General features: G+C 37.6%; 1 pseudogene; it reads right to left on the bottom strand.

Annotated features, from left to right (window-relative positions):
* Positions 1–262: 262 nt before the first annotated feature.
* On the bottom strand, positions 263–1428 carry LOC100759845 (annotated as a pseudogene).
* Between the last annotated feature and the right edge of the window lie 18330 nt (positions 1429–19758).

Genomic DNA, 19758 nt, shown 5'->3' with positions numbered 1-19758 from the left:
GCTTGTTTATAATTTAAATAAAAAATTAAAAAATATTTAAAACATGCATAACTAGCCTAAGACAAAAAGAAATGTTTTTTAATTTTAGACAGTTGGGAAATTGCTCAAGTCATGTTATTAGAAAAAGTTCACAGCATGAAGAAAAGCTTAATGATTTTTTTAAACAAAAAGAAGAAAATTTTGAGAAAAACTTCAGTCTAGCCTGTTTCCCCAATTTCTGCCCAGGTTCTATGTTGAATGTGTCCACACTAGAATTCTGCTATCAGTTTTCCTTGTTGGCAGCATCTTGGATGCTTTGCCCGTCATAGTTGAGGAAGCCTACCCTGGCTGGCATGGCTTTTACCTTCAATGGAGTAGCTAGGTTTGAGTTGTGCTTTGTTGATATCTGGAGAATTCCTTCTGGAATTTCAGTGACTTCTGGAGGACTGGGTATTTTGATATTCTCACAAAAAGTAATTGTAGGAGAAGGGGGGTCTTCAAAACTCTGATTGCATTCATCAGAATTTAAAATTAATGGAGCATAATTTTTAACTTCCAAAACTATTTGGTTTTGACAATTGATAATTTTTATATACCAAAGCTGTACTGTCCACTCTAGAAGGAATTTTCAAACCTAGAGTGCAGAATTTAGGTGGCAATGGTGAATTTGTGCATTCAGCATCAGTTTTTTTTCTAGCTGCTGGATTATGAAACCAGGAGTGGCAAAAGAATTCTCACTGGTCACAGGCTCTGTCCCTATGGCACTATTCAGAGGGGAATTTTAATGTTCTTCCAATTTTTAAGTGTCATCGTATAATCTTCATTTTAACACATAGTATATTCAGATATACCAAAGTGTTCTAATTTAGAAGTTGCACACTCGAAATCATCCATCTTTAGTGCACACCTGGGAGTCTTTATCACTGTAACTTAAGGGTCTTTGGAGGGAGGGTTTCAGATATAAACCCTTCCTTAAAGCTGACAGCTACCTGGGGAGGGTTTGGGAACTCAGGAGACCATGTACCACTCAAGTCCAAAATCTGAAAGCTACAAGCTGTGTAATAGGGGATTTTCAGAAACAGAACTGCTCTGAACACATTGATCAGACAGATCACCCTCCATACCAGGTTTCTGAAGGTCTTCACACACAGCCAACTCTGCGGTTGAGTCACTGACTTTGTGCTCACAATCTGAATCTTCCTTGTTACGTAAATGATAGCCATACTTCTGGAAAAACTCTCTTAGTTTCATGATGTCTGTGGAATTTTTTTCATCAAGACTTTTGTTGCCTTTATGGATCTTGTGCTTTCTTGACTTTCCAATCTTGCTTTATCAAGAAGAGTGTTAACATCACCTGCTGTCTTTGCCGTCCAGCAGCTGGGCAGTCTTGTCATCCAGAACAGCTGCCAGATCTAGCAGCTTACAATGGAAATTCTGGATCTGGCTCATGCCACTCATTTTCTGCTTCTTCACTTTCTAGTAATATCATTTCACTTGTTTCTCTTTGCCATATATTTCCTATAGACCCTAATGTTAGGGAAGATTTGATTTAGTTCTAGTTTTTTAAAGCAGGAATACTTCATTTCTTTATATCATGAGGCACATGTTTTCTGCTTATGACATGTTGGCGATGCTAAGATTCATCTTAGTACATTCAGATTATGCAATAAAGGGAATGATGTGAGAAAATATCTTATTTGAGGTATGGGATGCATTTTTTAATTGCACTATAAAAGTAAATCAATAAATAAATGATAATAAAGGAATTAGATATCTGTGATTCAATATTGGTATGTTTTTTGGGAAGTGTACACAGAGAAGGCTATTTTTCATTTATATTTTTATTCATTCATTCATTCATTCATCCATCCATTTATTTATTTATTCACTTGTTTACATTATTTAGTATACATTGATGAGGAAGGTATATGGCGTGGACCACCATTCGGTAATTGTTGCCATTTGACAAAGTTCCAACATTTCAACATTGCAGACAGACCACACTTGTCCAGCACCTTTTTTACTCATTCCTAACCATTCTCGATATCATCAATGATTTTCCCTTTGGGAAATTCAGTGTGGGATAAAAAAAAAAGTGTATAGCAATTGGTAGTCTAGACTCGAAAAACCAAAATCCTGGACACGAGGGAACCAGGAATTCCCACTGTGCCCTCCCTCCTAAAGAACACCAAGAACAGGAATGTCAGAGATTTACTAGACAGAAATTTGTGTAAGGGTGCATCTCCATTCACTCACTCCTTTCCTTGGGAAGAACTCAATGGCCCTTCCATTAACATATGACTGGTGTTCCCTGGCAGTGTTGGTGAACACCTTTAATCCCCGTGCTGGCTCAGTTGCACACTCACTCAGAGAGGCAGAGCCAGGTGTATCTCAGTGAGTCTGAGGCCAGCCTGGTCAAAGAAACACAGCTGATTTGTTCCAGGACAGCCAAGGCTACACAGAGAAACATAGCCTCAAAAACAAAAACAAAAAACAAAAATCAAATCAAAGAAACGACAAAAACAACAAACACAGAAGCCTGTGATGACTGGTTCTTGTTGGTAGACTTCTGACAGAAAGCCACTGAAAGACCCCCAACTCGAGCCTAGCCTGATACCCACCAGCATGTATTTAAAAATCACTCTGGCTACACACACAGCTCTGGGACAAAGAACACATGAAATGATCAGTCATGATAACTAGTCTCTGGAAATTGTTATTACTACTAGTTTCTATTATCTTCAACAACTCCACCCCACAGAGTCACTCACAGGATACAAGTTCGATGCAAAAGCAAAAGGATTTTATTCCAATGCATTGGGGTTGTACCCTGGGAAGAGAATGGCCCCGAGTTTCCAAAGCAGGCATGTTTTTTTTAGATTTATTTATTTATTTATTTATCATGTATACAGTGCATAACAGAAGAGGGCACCAGATCACATTACAGATGGTTGTGATTCACCATATGGTTGCTGGGAATTGAACCCAGAACCTCTGGAAGAACAGTCAGTGCTCTTAATCCCTGAGCCATCTCTCCAGACCCAAAGCGGCAGTTTTTATGTCTTTTTGTTCACTAGGCAGGAGTAGGACAACATATTGATTGGCGATAACATATATACATGAGTCATTTACTGATTGGCTGGGAACTGAACTTAAAATTTTGCTCAGGAGGGGTTTGGAATGTTATTTTGTTTTTACACCTGTAAAGCCATGGGACAGCTAGTGGGTTTTTTCTGGGAACAGAGTGACTTATACTTACTTTCAAAACTTGGGTGCTCTGGAGCAGGGTAACCCATAACAATTTTTAGAGAAGGCTAATTTAAAGGCATGGTTCTCTGATGGCACTAGGAAGTTGTGGATCTTGTAAAATGTGGAAGTCTCCTGATCATATGAAGATCTATTCTTGATGAGATATCTGAATCTTAGACATCCCTCTTTCTCTCTTTGCTTTTCAGCTTCACTTGCAGTAAGCAATTTCTTCTTCCACCTGTGTCTGTAATAATATATTTCATGATCATAGACTGAACATGGATTTGGATGATTAAACATGCACTAAAACCTTCACAGCCAGGAGCCAAAGTAAGTCTCTTATCCTTCTTATTTGGTTGTCTCAGGTTTTTGGTCACAGTGATGAAAGCATGGTCATCAAAACTACTTTCCTCTTCTCGGTACAAACAGGAAATTTTATTACTTGAGTGATGAAAGTTGGTGCTTTGCTCTTGAGAAAGTTTAAAAGTATATGTAGTCAGTCACATGTTTTAGGTGGTTAAACTGAAATCACATTACAGTCTTCAAGACCACAAAGTCTGATCCGGTATAAATGAACATGAACTGTTTCGGGGAATACATGAATTTAAGTCTTATTCAAAGGTAGCCTTACATTTTCCCAATTAATAAAATGTGCAATGAGAGAATATAACAACTGAATATACACTGTTACATTCTGACTACATTCAGTATACCAGCAACACTAAAGAGCACAGATTGAATAGAAACACAACTGCTAACAATGAATTTCAGTTTAGTGCATATGTGCATAATGTTTCTTGATATTATGTGTAAATTATTGACAAATTGGAGATGGAGTGTGCGCAGCAAGTCTTGTACACCAATATAGAAGTCAAAGCTCTCTTTGGACAGTGTCATTACAACATTCAATATCCTATATATGCATTGAATAACCAGTAATTTATTGTCAAATTTTATCCTTGTTACTATGAGGAGAAAAGTAATGAAGAAGCAATAATATGTAAAACTAAAAAATAAAATATTGGAAGGAAATGTTTATATTATGCAGGTTTTTTTCAATTCCTCTTATTTGAATTCCAAAGAAATAATACACATGAATCTATCAATAATAGGTATGATATTATCTATCAAGACTTCCTGATTTTAAAATTGTTATCTATAAAAAACAAATAGGCAAAACAAAACATAAGAATAAAATTATTGGAGGTAACTGAAAAAATATTTCTATCCCCAAATCTATGCTGAAACAAACGTTTTTGCTCAAATTTTCAATTATACAGAGAAGTAATCTTCAAAACATTTTAATGGGCATAATTTACTAGATAATATATTTGTGTAAGGTGTCAAACCTCATTAGCATTCATCAGTGCATTTTACTTTGAACTGCAAATTTTTCATTTGTATTGATACTCTGCCTTTAACTTGACAATTTAGCCAGATATCTCCTTGCAGTTCATTCATGTAATCACAGCATAACAGATGACCATTAGCGGACCAGAGTTAAAATGTAGAGCAATGCACAAGCAAAGTATAGACCAGATGAAAAACAAATTGCCTGAGAACTTGGTTCCAATAGTGAGAACTGTGCTTTGTGCACTGTCCAGCAAGCTGCATCCCTACTTAGTAAAGAAATATATAAAACCACATTTCTACTCATACAGTAACTTGGCTTCTGTAAGATTTCTATGTCTTATAATATTTTAAAGAAAATGGCCATGTTGATGAAATGAATTATTAATGGTATCAGTGCCTCATAGTAAGTAATTAAATTTTAAACTTTTATAAACAAATTTTGGTATTATGAATTTTTCACAATCCAGGAAATTATATATGATAGGAAAATAAAGGATGCTTACAAATGAAAATCATCTCTAACACTTAACTTAAATTTGCATCCCTAAGAAGTAAAGTTAATTGGAACCATTTCCATTCGCAAAAATGCAGCTAACTTCCCAGTGACAAAAAGAAACAGTATAGATTCAATTGTTGTTCCTAATTTTTCACCCCTATTTTAGTTCTGTACACAGTCCTCTTATGAAACTTGATAGTGTCTATTAATAGAATCTCTACTTTTTTATGCCTCAATAACTTGGAGTTTTTTCATGTGAATAGATTGGAAAAACTACCAGTAGCGTGTATGGAGTAACTAGAGGTTCAAACTGAGCTGGTATGGTGTGTCTTGGCTTCTTGTACATCTGTGCATTTATCCTGCAAATAATCATTCTTTTCAGAATGAAAGGCATGTGCAGGAGACCTAGATCCAGCCCACAATCTGAAAAAAGATACTCTAGTTGACCTGTAAACCTTACAGTGAGGGAAAAGCTGAACATTTACTGCTGTAAACCATTGAGATGTAGAAGTAGTTTTACTGAAAAATGGACCTAAAGAGTACAAAGAGAAATGAGGAAACTTGGGTGCACAACAAAAAGAGTAATTTTTTCAAGATTATGTGGGATAGAATAGACATTCAAATTAAATTTCAACTAATATCATTTAATAAAAGTATCTTAGTTGCTTGACTGATATGTTTTTATTAAGGTAAGTGACTTATTTTCTTAAATATCTATGTGCAAGGCATCCAGTTTGTAGGCAAGAGAAAGAATAATGCATGTGCTATATAAAACTAGAATGCCTAGATGAACTTTCTCATCCTGTTAAGAAAATACTTTTGGGCCTCCAAAGCCACAGAGAAACCATGTCTCAAAAAACAACAAAAAATAATTTGGAATAGTACACTGGAATTCTAATGTGGAACTGAATCATATAAGGGATTGTAGTTGAGTGTGTGATATGTGATCTGAGATTTTATATTCTGAACAACTTCCTGGAAAAGTTACAGTGTTGCTGAATCAAGTAACAATTTAGACATGAGATTAAAACATTTCTCGGGGGAATCATAATTATTCAATAAAGGGTAAATAAAATAAAAGAATTTCAAAGTAATCATAAACCATATAAAAGTGGATTTAGAAAAGTATCCCATAATAATATAAATTGGAGCCATTCCAAAAGCCTAATTAGTGGCTCTAAATTCATAACATTACACAATAAGACATTTTTTTTCTGTGAAATATGACAATAGTAAAAAAGAAACCCTTTAAGTCATGTATCATTGAGTCACTGTCATCCGGAAAAAAATATTTTTAAAGGGTCAAAATGAAGAAACTTCATTCCTGGAATGGAATTGAAACTATGCCTAATGAAGATGAAAATAAGCAAGGAGCATTCCATGTAAGGAGACTGACATCTTTGGTAATAGGATAAAACTAAAGACCCTTAAGATTACAAAGCCTGAATGGAATAATGGAGTGAAGCTGCTTTCTTCAAATAAATTGAATATGGTAACAGGACTTTTACTACTTTTGTTGTTTTCACAGACTCATTTTGTGAGAAACTATCTCAGCCTACTCTTCCCATGAGCAACCCAGCTAGATACACACAGCTACATATGGTACTGTTCCTACCAAGAAGTTGGTGGTGATACAAACTTTTAATCCCAGCACTTGGGAGGAAGAGACTGGTGGATCTCTGTGAGTTCAAGGACAGCCTGGTCTATGGAGCTAGTTTCAGGATAGCTAGGGCTGTTACACAGAGAAATCCTGTCTTGAGACAAAAACAACAAAAAGAATTTTAGGAAACAACACTGAAGCAGGGATAACTAGAAAAATTGATACAAAAGAGGCTTGAACCATAATGGATAATCTAGATTTTAAAAATATTATGGTAAAATGTTTTCAATGAAGGTCAGATTTGCTTTTGAAATTTTATTGCACATTTATTTATTTGAATGTATGCTTGGTGGTACATGCATAATCTGATATGCATATGAATGTCAAAGTTGGTTCTCTTCTTCCACCATCTGGGTTCTGGGGACAGAACTCTGGTTTTCAGTTTGGTGGCAAGTACCTTTACAAGCTGAAGGAACATACTACCCTCCAGATATTTTTAATTAATACTTGTCACTGAGCCTACATACCAGCAGTAGAATTTAAGAAATATACCACTTCTTTCCATCCATAGTTGTTTCTGAGTTGGAGTTTTAGACCTGTGTAGGATACCAGGAGTGGTGAACATTCTCCTGTTTTAAAACAAGAAATTATGGATTCAACACATTTTAAATATTAGCTGAACAGTTATACAATATTATACACAAATTCTTGTCCTATTCTGAGGCTTACATCATTTCTGGAAAAAAACGACAGGAAATTTCTACCCCTTGATATTCATATCCTGTACTTTATAGTAAGAAATTATTAGCAAACCAATTATTTTCCATCAATCATATCAAAGGATGCTGATGACTTGCATGACTTACATTTTGTTAAAATGTTGATATATTTTCTGATCAATACATTTACTGACCAATAATCCAAAACATTGCAGTGCAAGACTTCGAAATGTGTGCTATAGTAATGATAATAAGGAATGTGTTATTTCTCATTTTACTAAACAACTCTGAACCCACTTGTTTGTTCCTTTTGGGATACTTGCAGTTGTTTGCAGTTTCTTCAGTTTAATATACAAACCAACCATTTCTAGAATTGCTAAAGATGTTATTTAGATAGTAAACCTAAAAGTATGCCAATAAAGATTTTCGATTTCTGCTTTGGGTTAGATGGAAATTAATTATTTGTTAGTTGTAAAACCTCTGAATCACAGATGCTAAGGTATGTGTAACTAACCACTGTTTTGTTATCAATAAATAATTGACATTTTGCATTTTGACAGATCCAGATTCAAGTTGTTGGCTTCACTTTGCTGTATTCATGCTAACATGTGAGTCTACGGAATTTTTGTATTTACAGATAGAAATATGATTAAAAAGAAATAAACTTTCATTTCCATGAAATTAAATGTTTTACATTAACCTAGGCAAATTCCATATCTTTGTTCTGCATCCCTTTGCTTAACTAAGCTCTTATGAAAGGAAAAATAGAATAAGCAAATAATACATAACATATATAATACAGGAATGTTAACTCAAGTGAGTACAGTCAAGGAATGTGCCCAAAGAAAGGATGTATTTGTTAAAGAAATTAGTGTTATTAAAGTGATACCTGTTTGTCACTGGAACAATAAGACAAGTGCCCTGCTATCAAGACTCAACACAGCGAATCATTCAATTCAAAACTGAGAACTTATGTGGTTCTGTGCTCTTAGAAACCAGCAACAAGCATAATCTGAAAATGTTATCCAGGGGAGGAAAGGGTCTATCCTAATCTGGTAAAATAAGTTGACTATATCTTCTTTTTACTGAGGGTTTTTAAAGGCATGCAAATGTAAAGGATCCATATATTCTTTCCCCTTGGTTTCAGCAAGCTGCTAAGGCCAGGCAGTGCGTTGGGGATTCCTGCATTAAGGTCCTGAAAGGGCAGGATTCCTGAGAAGCCATTGCATGAAGGTTTTATAAAGACCCCATCTGTTGGAGATGCCAGAGCACTGAGATGTCTGCTAACAAATGTCATATACAGGAAGTGGAACCAGCCCAAGAGAGAAAAGTATGCAAGCAGAAAAGCTAGAGGTAAGGAATGATGTAAATCCTTTGTCACTGGACATGGAGTTGCAGGATTTGGTGTTTGTCCTGCTATGTACAGTCTTGCTTTGGCTCAGTATCCCCCCTTTCTCAGAATAGTAATGTATACACTGTAACATTATACAATGGAATTATGTAATTTAATTTAGATTTTTCATGGGGGTTACAGTCAAGAAATTACATCCTATAGATATAAAACTACTTAATCCTTAACTTTCAAAAGAAACTTTGGAAGTTTAAAAACTATTGAGACATTAAAAGGCGATGAAGACATCTGAAGTTAGGCTGAATGCATTTTACATAACTATATGGCCATGAAAGTATGCAGACCAGGTTGTGAATTCAAATTAGTGGTTTGAATGAGAAATACCACACCTCCACTAAGTCTTTTGCATTCCCGTGTTTGTTTCCTCATTGTTGGTGGTGTTTGGGGAGGTTTAGGCTTTATGGCCATGCTGGAGGAAGCATGTCATTTCACATTAGGTTTTTGTAGTAAAAAGCCTTGCCTCCTCCCAGTTTTCTCCTTCTGAATTGTGCTTGTGGTTCAACTTTTGTGCTCTTAGCTTCTTGCTCCAGCCATCAAGTTTGTTGCTTACTTGCATTCTGCACCAGTGATTGTGGTCTCTAATCCTCTGCAAACATAAATCAAACTGAACTTATTTGGATAGAAATTTCATATTAAATGATAACTATTAAAATATAATTTAGAAGTAAAACATGTTTCAGTTCTCTTTTTCACTTTGATTATTATTTCATTTTAATTTGGCAAAGTGTAAACAGATTGTGAGTTTAAACTCAATTGTTCCTTCATTTTTGTATACATACTCTGTAGTATACCTTTAAGCTTTTCCCATTAGGAATGTGAATTTGCTCTGATTCCTGACTTGCTTTGTGTCACAGACCATGACAGAGACAACACTGTTGATAATTCCAAGTCTGTATTTTAAAGAAGCCTTTTGTACCTCTGCTGTTACTTTTGGAATCCTGTTATAGATATCAGAATAGACTTCAGCTGATCACTTGGAAGATTTGCATTATTCTGTAGATGTCATCTCTGCCAAGAAGCCTTCAGATTCGTTTGACAGCAGTCCATAAAACCATGAAGAATCCAACCATAACTAGAGGTGCCTAGCTGAGTCACGCCTACATTGATAGCCTATAGAATGGTGAACTAAATTATTTAGTTCTGATCTACCATATTTGGGAGGGTTAGTTTATTAAATAGAAAATAAGAGTTCACACACAAATATTTAGGAGAAGTTGTACACAGTTTTATTACTGGATGCAACAAACAGAGCTTGAAAATAGCATCGATTTACTTGAATTCTTTGCAAAAATACTACATATTGTAAAATATAGAAAAGAAAGGTGATTGAGAAGAATTTAGTCTTTATAATGATTATAAAATTAGATATGGTGTTGGCAGTTTCTTTTTATTTGCATGTCAACATTAAATATGTTACAAAAGTAAGGATAGCCTTTCTATGTATTTTCTTCATATTGATCTGTCATATGTTCCTTCAGTCTTACCACACACAACTATAGCATCGAATTCACTCCTTCTTTTGATATGTCGTATTAAGGTAAAATTCTCCAGTTTTAACAATGCTGACTCTAAGAATAAAGGGAAAATGATTTAATTGGGATATTAAAGGTTTAGCAATGAAGGAGTAGAATGAGATAAGAAAGGCAGTTCTGCTACCACTGCATGTGGATGGAGCTTATTAACACCAGAACACCTTTCTGATACTTATCAGAAAGGATTTCAGTTAAAAGGAAAGAATGTTGTGACAGTTATGCCCTGATTCCCTTCAGTCAAGGAGGGAACGATATTTATGGAGACTATTCAGTACCCTGTTGGGGACCAAGAATTATCGATTGTAAAGTTTCTCGGGGTCCAAACCTCCACTCCATTTTCCAGGAGACTGATTCTCCCATTGTCTTTCAGATGCTAGCTAAATTGCCACCAGATGGGGTTGGCCTCAATGGAGAATGTCTCCTAGTTTGCATTACAACAGACCTAGGCCCTGAGTGTGCCTAAACCTGTGCTGAGAACTTTGTTTATGTGCCTAGAGACTGTTTAGGTAACTCTTAAATTAAAAGAATCACTTGATACCAGGTATATACATGATAGTAGATGCCTTCTGCGGTCACGCCCAGTGTTGGAAAGTTACTTAGGGATGCTAGAATAAACTGGAGACTCCAGTTTCCAGCATGGACTGAGAGCCTCCTGAAATGACAAAATGCCTGTGTCTCATCTTTATCACCAATGAGTAGCTAGGAGCTTCCTGGTCCAGCACCCTTGAACCAAGTATGGAACCGGGGCCATTCTGTTGGCCTCAATCTCAGCCCCAGAGGCATCAGTCTGGAATAGATACAAGTGGGACTGATACAAGTGGGACTGATTCAAGCCGAACCCTGGCAGTACCCATGTGTTCTGGCCTGTTTGACTTCTACTAAGCAACAGACCAACATATTTTAAATTTATGAGGCAATAGTTTTAAGTTCAAAGGTAACAAGAAGGATGAGAATGGTAAGATACAGGTGTAATATTATCTGTGTCAGCTAACAACTATCATTTTATAGAATCAGTTTATTGTTTGATTCAGCCTTTGTGGGGTAAAAATATCAAGCAAACACTTTTCATTTCATGAGATTCCTGAAGTCCTTTATTAACCTTTCAAAAATAATGTAGTATCAGCATGTTTAATGCAAGGAAATCTATAAACAGCATTGATCTTAGATTTCCTATAGAGTTCCCATTAGAAAGAAAATGCCATTAAATTGTGCCCTTTGCTTATGAAAAGGCATAGTCAATTTCAATTCTTTTTATATTTTGTTTCAATAGTTGTGCTTCAAATTACTATCACTTTCTACATTTAATCTAAAACAAAACACAGCTCTAAGGAGCTCAGTTTATGTCTTAACTCACACAAAATACTGTATCTTTCTCATTTGTCTTCAGTGTAAACATGAGCCTCCCATGCAGTTTTCACAGCTGGTGTTAACTAAACTATTTCCTCCCTTGAATTAACTGACTTGACTATTATTCTTTTCCTGAAATCAGTGGATTTTCTGTTATTAATGGAAGAATTATTTTACAATCCAATACTTTTTCTCAGGGCACAAAGTATGGTGCCTGGTGGGAGATGACATGTGTAGAAGGTGCTACAAGGTTCTTTATGGAAATATGGAGTGAGAAGGCACATGTAGGAGGGAACATGATTATAGTACCTTTCAACATAGTCAATATAATTAAGAGAATTTCAGAAAATTTCCCAAAGCTAAGTTTTCCCAAAATTTCCCCCCAAAAAACTAATTTTTACTACAGTTCATAAAAGATCTGTGCTACTAAATTTGAGAGTAAACCTAGATTTGAATACTTTGCTGTTTGTTGTTGATTGTTTTGTCTGTTTGTTTGCTCACTTGATTGATTTTACACTCTATTTTTCTCTTTTCTCTGGTCCACCACCCAGCTCACAAATAAATCCCACTCAAAGTCTTATTCTTACTTATAAATTCTGGGACTTATCTTAGGTTGTTTCTAGGCAGCTTTTCTTAACGTAAATTATCCCATCTACCATTTGCATCTGGACTTTTATCTTTCTCTGTTTCTGTATACTTTTCTTTACTTGTTACTCAGTTGCTTGCTATGTAGCTGGGAGACTAGCCCCTGAAGTGTTCTTCTCTCCCTCTTTCTTGCTCTTTGATCTCCTCTTCTCACATTTTTCCTACTATTTATTCTCTCTGCCTGACAGCCCCACCTATCCTTTCAGCTGCCTTGCTATTGGCAGTGCAGCTCCTTATTAGAACAATCAGGTGATCTAGACAGGCAAAGCAACACAGCTTCACAGAGTTAAAAAATTCAACATAAAAGAATGCAACACATCTTTGCCTCATGAAAGCAAATATTCCGCAGCATAAACAAATGTAACACATCTTAAAATAATATTCCAAAATAGGCCCTTCTGCCAGACACCTAAATGTATGTTTCTCTTCTAGTAAAACTAACTATTGTCTGGTGCATATGTAATGTAAGGCTTCAAAGATACTTCTCTTTGTCTAATCTTATATCCACATCTCCTGAAACATATTTTAATGTAATCCCAAATAAAAATGCTAGTCCTTGCTTAAATATGCCACACTGTGTAATATATCTACATTCCTCACACCATTAAACAGATTTATTTTCCTATTTAGATATGATACTCTACATATATTATGGGTGAGTTCTTGTTAAAGATTTTCACTTATTTATTTATTTTAATTATATAAATGTGTGGGTGTGTACATATGAGTACAGAGACCGCAGAGGCCAGAGTTGTTGGAACACCTGGAGATGGAATCATTATAGTTGCATACTGCCAGACGTGGCTACTGGGCGCTAAATTCTGCAATAGTTGCAAGTCTTTTTAAAGACTTAGTGATCTTTTCCAGCCCAGCTTCTACCTTCAAATAACAGTATTAACCACTACTTCCTTGACAGTAGCTCTCATACCATTCACATGTTGAACCATTCCTCTTGTGTGTCACTGTGTTTTGCTCTTATATTGTAGCAATTAATTTATGGAATATTATTATTTTATTTCAGTCCTATTTTCTTTTACTATATGGGGCCAAAATTACCAGGTACAAAATGAGAATGCAATAAGTAGTGTTTGTTATGAAATTACCATCATAATTATTACCAAGAATCCTTGAGCACTGTATGATTATATTATACAATTCACATGGAAATTTCCACTTAGAATTTTTATTCTTCTTAAAAATTTAAGGGTGTATGGAGATTTTTGTGAATCTCATGAGACTTATTCCCTTTCTACTTAAAGAAAACTACACTATTCTAGCTTTATAAAGCAAATTCTTATTTTCTTCGTATGAAATAATTTCACGTGAGGCCATGGTGGTAAAAACCTTTAGTACCAGCACTTGGGAGGCAGAGGCAGGCAGATCTCTGTGAGTTCGAGGCCAGCCTGGTCTATAAGAGCTAGTTCCAATACAGGCTCCAAAACTACACAGAGAAAACCTGCCTTGAAAAATAAAACAAAAATAATAATAATTTCACGAATGGGGATATTTCTAGTAGTTATTGGTACAACTTATTCCTTGTAAGTTGCTCTAAAATAGTAATTATGTCAGATTAACTACTTGCTACTTTGTACAGTTTGGTAATTTTAGAAGAGAGAATGGCTAGAGTTTCCAAAAACAATTTTTAACAATATAATGAAAATTATTAGCCTGTTTTTACTTATCTTCCATTTTCAAATCTTGTTTACTTATCCTGTCTAGTGTGGTTTCTTATCTTTGTGAAACTGTAGTAATCTTATAGCACAAATACAAATTGGCAGTCAGGATACCAGTTTCCAATTCAGCAATTGTACTTTACTGAGTACATGAGGGAGTTAAGTTTCTCTAGTCTTTGGTGTTCTTAAACAAATAAACAAACAAACCCAGTAAATTTTAAAAAACTATATATCTAGAGGTGCCAGTACGTCTCTAAATTGAATGAGATTCTATGATAGTGCATTTTTTTATTTTTGATACCAATAGCTCCATATACTGTATTTGTAATTATGTTACATGACTGAATCCATGGAATAATGACTGAAGTTTCTATGACTGTGGATACTTAGATGAGAAATGAAAAAATAGGAGTTGGGTCAAATAAATGAATGACAGATGATGACTTTCAGTCACCATTTGATTAATAATGTTGTTGCGATTGTTGGGAAACTCCACCCAGCCCTGCTCCTCCCATTCCAGACCCCATCCCTAGGAAAACCCACTATAAGTGGCTCCTCCTCCTGAGATTCTGAAGACCATGCATACAGTCTATTTAAAATTTGGTCTCAGGACCTGCAGTTTGGAGCTAGAAAATCTGTCCCCTTTATCCAGGTTTGGTGAGCATTACACTCCTGTCCTTCTCCCTCCTATTCTGTTTGTCTTTCTGCCTGCCTCTCTTGTCCTAGGCAATTGGTCTGGCCACCCTAAGATTCTTAAACTCTGCCACACATTCCTGCCTCCTAAAAATCTCTTCTTCCAAATACTCCACTTGCTGTTCCAGCTTGGCCATCTGGGCTGTCTTTCTTCAGGCAGCCTGCACTGCTACCCTGTTTCTCAGTTTTCTCTCCAGCGCCTTCTCCAGGTTTCATTGCATAAAAAGCTGCTGCTTATACAGGGACTGACAACAGCTGGCCTCCCACAGTGGGCTGGCCAGATAGGACCAATGTCTGAACCACTCCTCAATCACCTTGGCCAGGAAACCTCTTTTATTCTTATGGTTTATTACATGTTGCTTTATATAATAAATTCTTTTTTGACATTGAATTTTTTTTTAATTTTTTAAGGAAATTAGAAACGATCTTATTATTTATATCAATCCCAATTTGCTCCTATCCTTCCATGCCTCCTTCCAACCCCTTTCCCATCCCTCTTCTGCTCTATAGAAAGGGTGAGGCCTTCCATGGGGGATCGTAAAAATCTATCACATCATATGGGGCAGGGCCTAGGCCCTCCCTCATATGTCTAGGCTGAGAGGGTAACCCTCTATGGGGAATGGGATTCCAAAGTCCATTCAAGTCCTAGAGATAAGTTCTATGCCACTACCAGAGGCCACATAGACTCCCAAAGTCAGGTCTCCTAAATGACACCCAATTTCTGGGGGCCTGAGTCTTCCCTATGCTGGTTTCTGAGCTGTCAGTATGGGGTCCATGGCCTCCCCCTTGTTCAGGTCAATTCTTTCTGTGGGTTTCCCCAGCCTGGTCTTGACCCATTTGCTCATCACTCCTCCCTCTCTACAACTGTATTCCAGGAATCAGGCTCAGTGCTTAGCTGTGGGTTTCTGCTTACGCTTCCATCAGCTGCTGAATGAAGGCTCTAGAATGGCATATGAGGTAGTCATCAATCTCATTATACGGGAAGGGCATTTAGAATAGCCTCTTCACTATTGCTTAGTATAGTGGGAAATTACCAATACGGAGTCAGGTAGAGATATAAGGGTATTTAATAGGGAAAAGCCTTACTTATAGAGCAACCTAGCCAGTGGGCGTGGCAGCGGTCTGTATGCAAGCCCAAAAGTGAAATCGAAAGAGAAAAACGCAGTCATACTACTTCACCCTGACCACGTCCTCACAAGCATGGTCAGGCACACCTGTAGCCAGCCCCTAAATAGGCGTGGCTACAGCTTTCCCTACAGCTTAGAATCTTAGTTGGGGTCATCCTTGTATATATCTGGACATTTCCCCATGGACAGATTTCTCTTTAAATCTAAAATGGCTTCCTCTATTGAAGGAACCAGCTCCCCATTTCGGCAGCCATAACAGCCGAACACGTGCTTGTCTGACCTTGCCTTAGTCACTAGGAGGTCAGATGCCTGCCTCATGGCAAGGAAGCAATCAGACATTATCTGGTGGTACTATGCTTTACAGCTCTGGGTGTGCTTTATGGACAAGCGCACAGCAATGATGTGCAGAGCATAACAACCACCCTGGGAGGGCCTATGGGCCATAACAACCAGTTGACCAATCAACACAGGGCAAACACTCCAAGCCTGGAGGCACACCAATCCTGAGCCTGTGCATACCCCTAGACACTCCCCTTATGCTGCCCTATAAGATCTCTATGCAGACGCTTCGAGCAGTCTTTTCTAGCCATCCGCCATGGCGGGTGGATGAAAGACCTGAGCTAACATGGGGTTAGCTCGTTGAACAACAATAAAGCCTCTTGCAGTTTGCATCAAGCTTTCAACTCCGCCTGGTGATTGGGGTGACCTCGGTCCTGGGCTGAGATCCTGGAGGCCTGAGCTTCTGGGGAATCTTACACTATTAAGGTACCTCTTTTCTTGCTCTCCTTTATTCTTCCCCCAACTCAATTTTCCTGTTCCCTCATGTTCTCCTCCCCCCACTTCTTCTCCCTTTTTCTTTCTCCTAACTCCCTCTCCCTGCCCCCATGCTCCCATTTCAAGATTTTTAAGTTGGTCCCCTAACATGGTTTTGCATGCAATGTTCTGTCTGTCTTTCTGTTAAAAATGTCCTGCCTATGCTGTATGTATGTATGGAAATGTGGCCACAGTATGCTGAGTTTTGACTGGTTTTAAATGCTTGAGTTTATGTGTTCTGTGTGTCTTGGTAACAGCTCAGTTATGCTCACAACTAGCTACTGGGGCTCAGATTTTGCGTCTGGGCTTTTCTGGCTCTAAGACTGATGTGATGACAAAGAAAGTTATTTTATACAAAAATACCCAGCTAATAAATTGGGTGTGGTTAAATGTAGAACTGGTAACTCCAAATTTGAACTGCTCTGGAAAAGTACAAACATGTGGACAGCCGCCATTTTGATTAATTGAAAAGAAGGTGGTCACATGACTTCAATGCCACGTTGGCTAAAGATGACTACATTAGGTCTCCAAGTTATTTTGGTTCTGTATGATAATTCTTGTACTGTCCTAAAATGAAGGGATATAAAAGATAGGATTTAAAACAATACTGGTTTACTGAGATATTAAAGTTGCACCTCTGCATTTATGTATAGGGGTGTATCTTGCTGTCAGCCAGATTTTGTAACCTAAGAGTAAATCCATTGGATGGGGAATGCTTTTTTCTGTGTATATGCTTACCTTAATGGTTAATAAATAAAACACTGTTGGCCAATTGTGTAGCAAGATAGGTGGGACTAGGAGAAAATGAGAATTCTGGGAAGTGTAGGCAGAAAGGAATCATGACATAGCTGGGCAGAATCAGAATATAAGCAGGGATAAACAGAAAACTGCTCTCTTTTCTGCAGAGATGCTGAGCCATCATCTTGAAGCAGATGAAGGAGTTGCAGGTCCCTTAAGCCAAGACCATGTGGAAATACATGCATTAGTTATGGATTAAATAATTAAGTCAGAGCTAGCCAATAAGAAACCATAGCCATTGGCCAACAGCTTTATAATTAATAAAGCATCTTTGTGCTTCATTGGGACAGAGGAGAGGGGCGGGACCTGCCAGGCCAGAAAAGTAGTATTACATCCCTTGATACTGATTTTTTAAAAAACACTAAATTGTTTACAATGTCAAGAAAAAATAAACTTGATTTTGCCTTATAATTATATATTAGGACCACAGTTAGAAACTAGAGACTGAAATATTCCTTCTAATCATCTTGATTTTATCAATACTGGTAAGATATAAGATTGGGTAAGCTGTATATCCAGATTTAAATTATATATGCTCTCAAAGTTAAGCCTAAACAACTTTTGTCTAATTTAGACACTTGGATCCACAAACACCTTCAAAGATCTGAGAATATGACATTTAATAAAAAGCTTTTCGTGATAGAGAGACACGCCAGCTCCTGGCAGTGTCCTGTATCTCCTCCAAGAAGATGGAAGGCCGCAGAAGAACTTCCACCTGGAAGCTTGCTTTAAATGTAGCAGATCCAGGCATGCAGCGAAAAACTGCTTTCCAATTGAGACTGCTGCCTATCCCCTGTCCAGACTGGGAATAAGCACAGCAGTGGGGGATTGGTTACCTCACCCTGCCAAGAGAGATAGGCGGACCTCCCCAAAGTCTTACCTCACAGGAGAGTCTGTCAGGTCTCCTTTGTTTGGCAGCCGAAGACTGGTACTACCTTTGGGACTTCTGTCACTCAAAACCACAGAGAGACCTGGGATTGCTGCCTAGGTAGCTGTAAAGCTGTCTCACTTCTGCTCATTTACTTATCACTCTCAAATCTGATGGCATTTGATGACTAGGGCACTGATAGCCTTGCCAGTTTAACAGCTCTCCCCCTGATCCCCAAGGCACCTTAGTAGCTCATTAGTTAAGCTTCCTGTTAAAGGTACAGAAAGGTGTGCCTCATTCACAGGCTTCACAGTCCAGGATTAACAGGTTTCAGATGTAAATTCGAAGGTTTAGAGTTCTAAATTTCCTTTGTTTTTTTTTTTTTTTTTTTTTTTTTTCTAAAAATGTTTATGCCTTTTAACCCAAAGCCTTTTGCCTTGACACCAAGCTGTCTGTTCCAGCTGTAGGTTCCTGAGAAAAGTTCTACTACTGTATCAAGAAATCTGGTCTGCTAGAAACAGTCTCCAGAGCTCCTCTTCTATCCCACCCATTTTTGAGTGTATTTTGCAGGTCCATTCCTCCTGCTTAGGCTAAGGCCAACCTGTCAGGGCCATCTAGATACATCAGACACTGCACCAGCTCCAAGAAAACCAACAAGCAACCTGGAAAGTACTGGTGCATTAAACTTCCCCACATGCCCATTCATAAAAACTGCATTAGCTCCTAACTTGTTGACATTTTTACAGGATGGATGCATTCCTCATCTCCAGAGAAACAGCAGATGTGATGGCTGAGATACTCCTGAAGAACACATTATCCCTCAATTTGGTACACCAACCCACCAAGCTCCTGGGACATCAGTGCTGGTACCACCTCTCCAGGCTCAAGTGGGCATCTATCTAGCAACTGGGACCTGGTTTTCTAAGATGTCTCAATGAAGGGTATAGTTGCTCTCATGTATCACTCAGTCACCCTTGTCTCTTTTGTACACCCAGGACATTTCCCCATTCCATTCTTACTGGAAGTCTTCCTGCTACCCATGGCTATCCATGTTCATGGGTCAGATGATAAATATCTATTTTTTTTCTGATTAGAAACCTGCCTTCTCAGGTACCTCAAGGAACATAGACCTGATGTCTCCAGGATGGAAGCTAATCAAATACTCCTTCATCCATACCTCCCACTGAGTGTGAGCCCACCCACTCCTGACTCACCCCTCTCCATGTCATCCCTTGTCAGCAGGAATTAGCCAGATTTGAACCTGCACCCATATATACACAAAAATGTTGGGATATTGGGAAGCTCCACCCAGGTCCATTCCTCTCATTCCAGACCCTGCCCCTGAGAAAGTCTGTCATTGGCAGCTCCTCCCCCAGAGATGCTCAAGACCACAAATACAGGCTATTTAAAATGTGGTTCCCTGATCTGCCACATGGTTCTCCCTCATGGTTTCTT

This window comes from Cricetulus griseus, chromosome X, assembly GCF_003668045.3.
Source record: "Cricetulus griseus strain 17A/GY chromosome X, alternate assembly CriGri-PICRH-1.0, whole genome shotgun sequence".
NCBI lineage: Eukaryota > Metazoa > Chordata > Mammalia > Rodentia > Cricetidae > Cricetulus > Cricetulus griseus.
The sequence above is the reverse complement of the archived record's forward strand: the minus strand, read 5'-3'. Positions and strand labels throughout refer to the sequence as shown.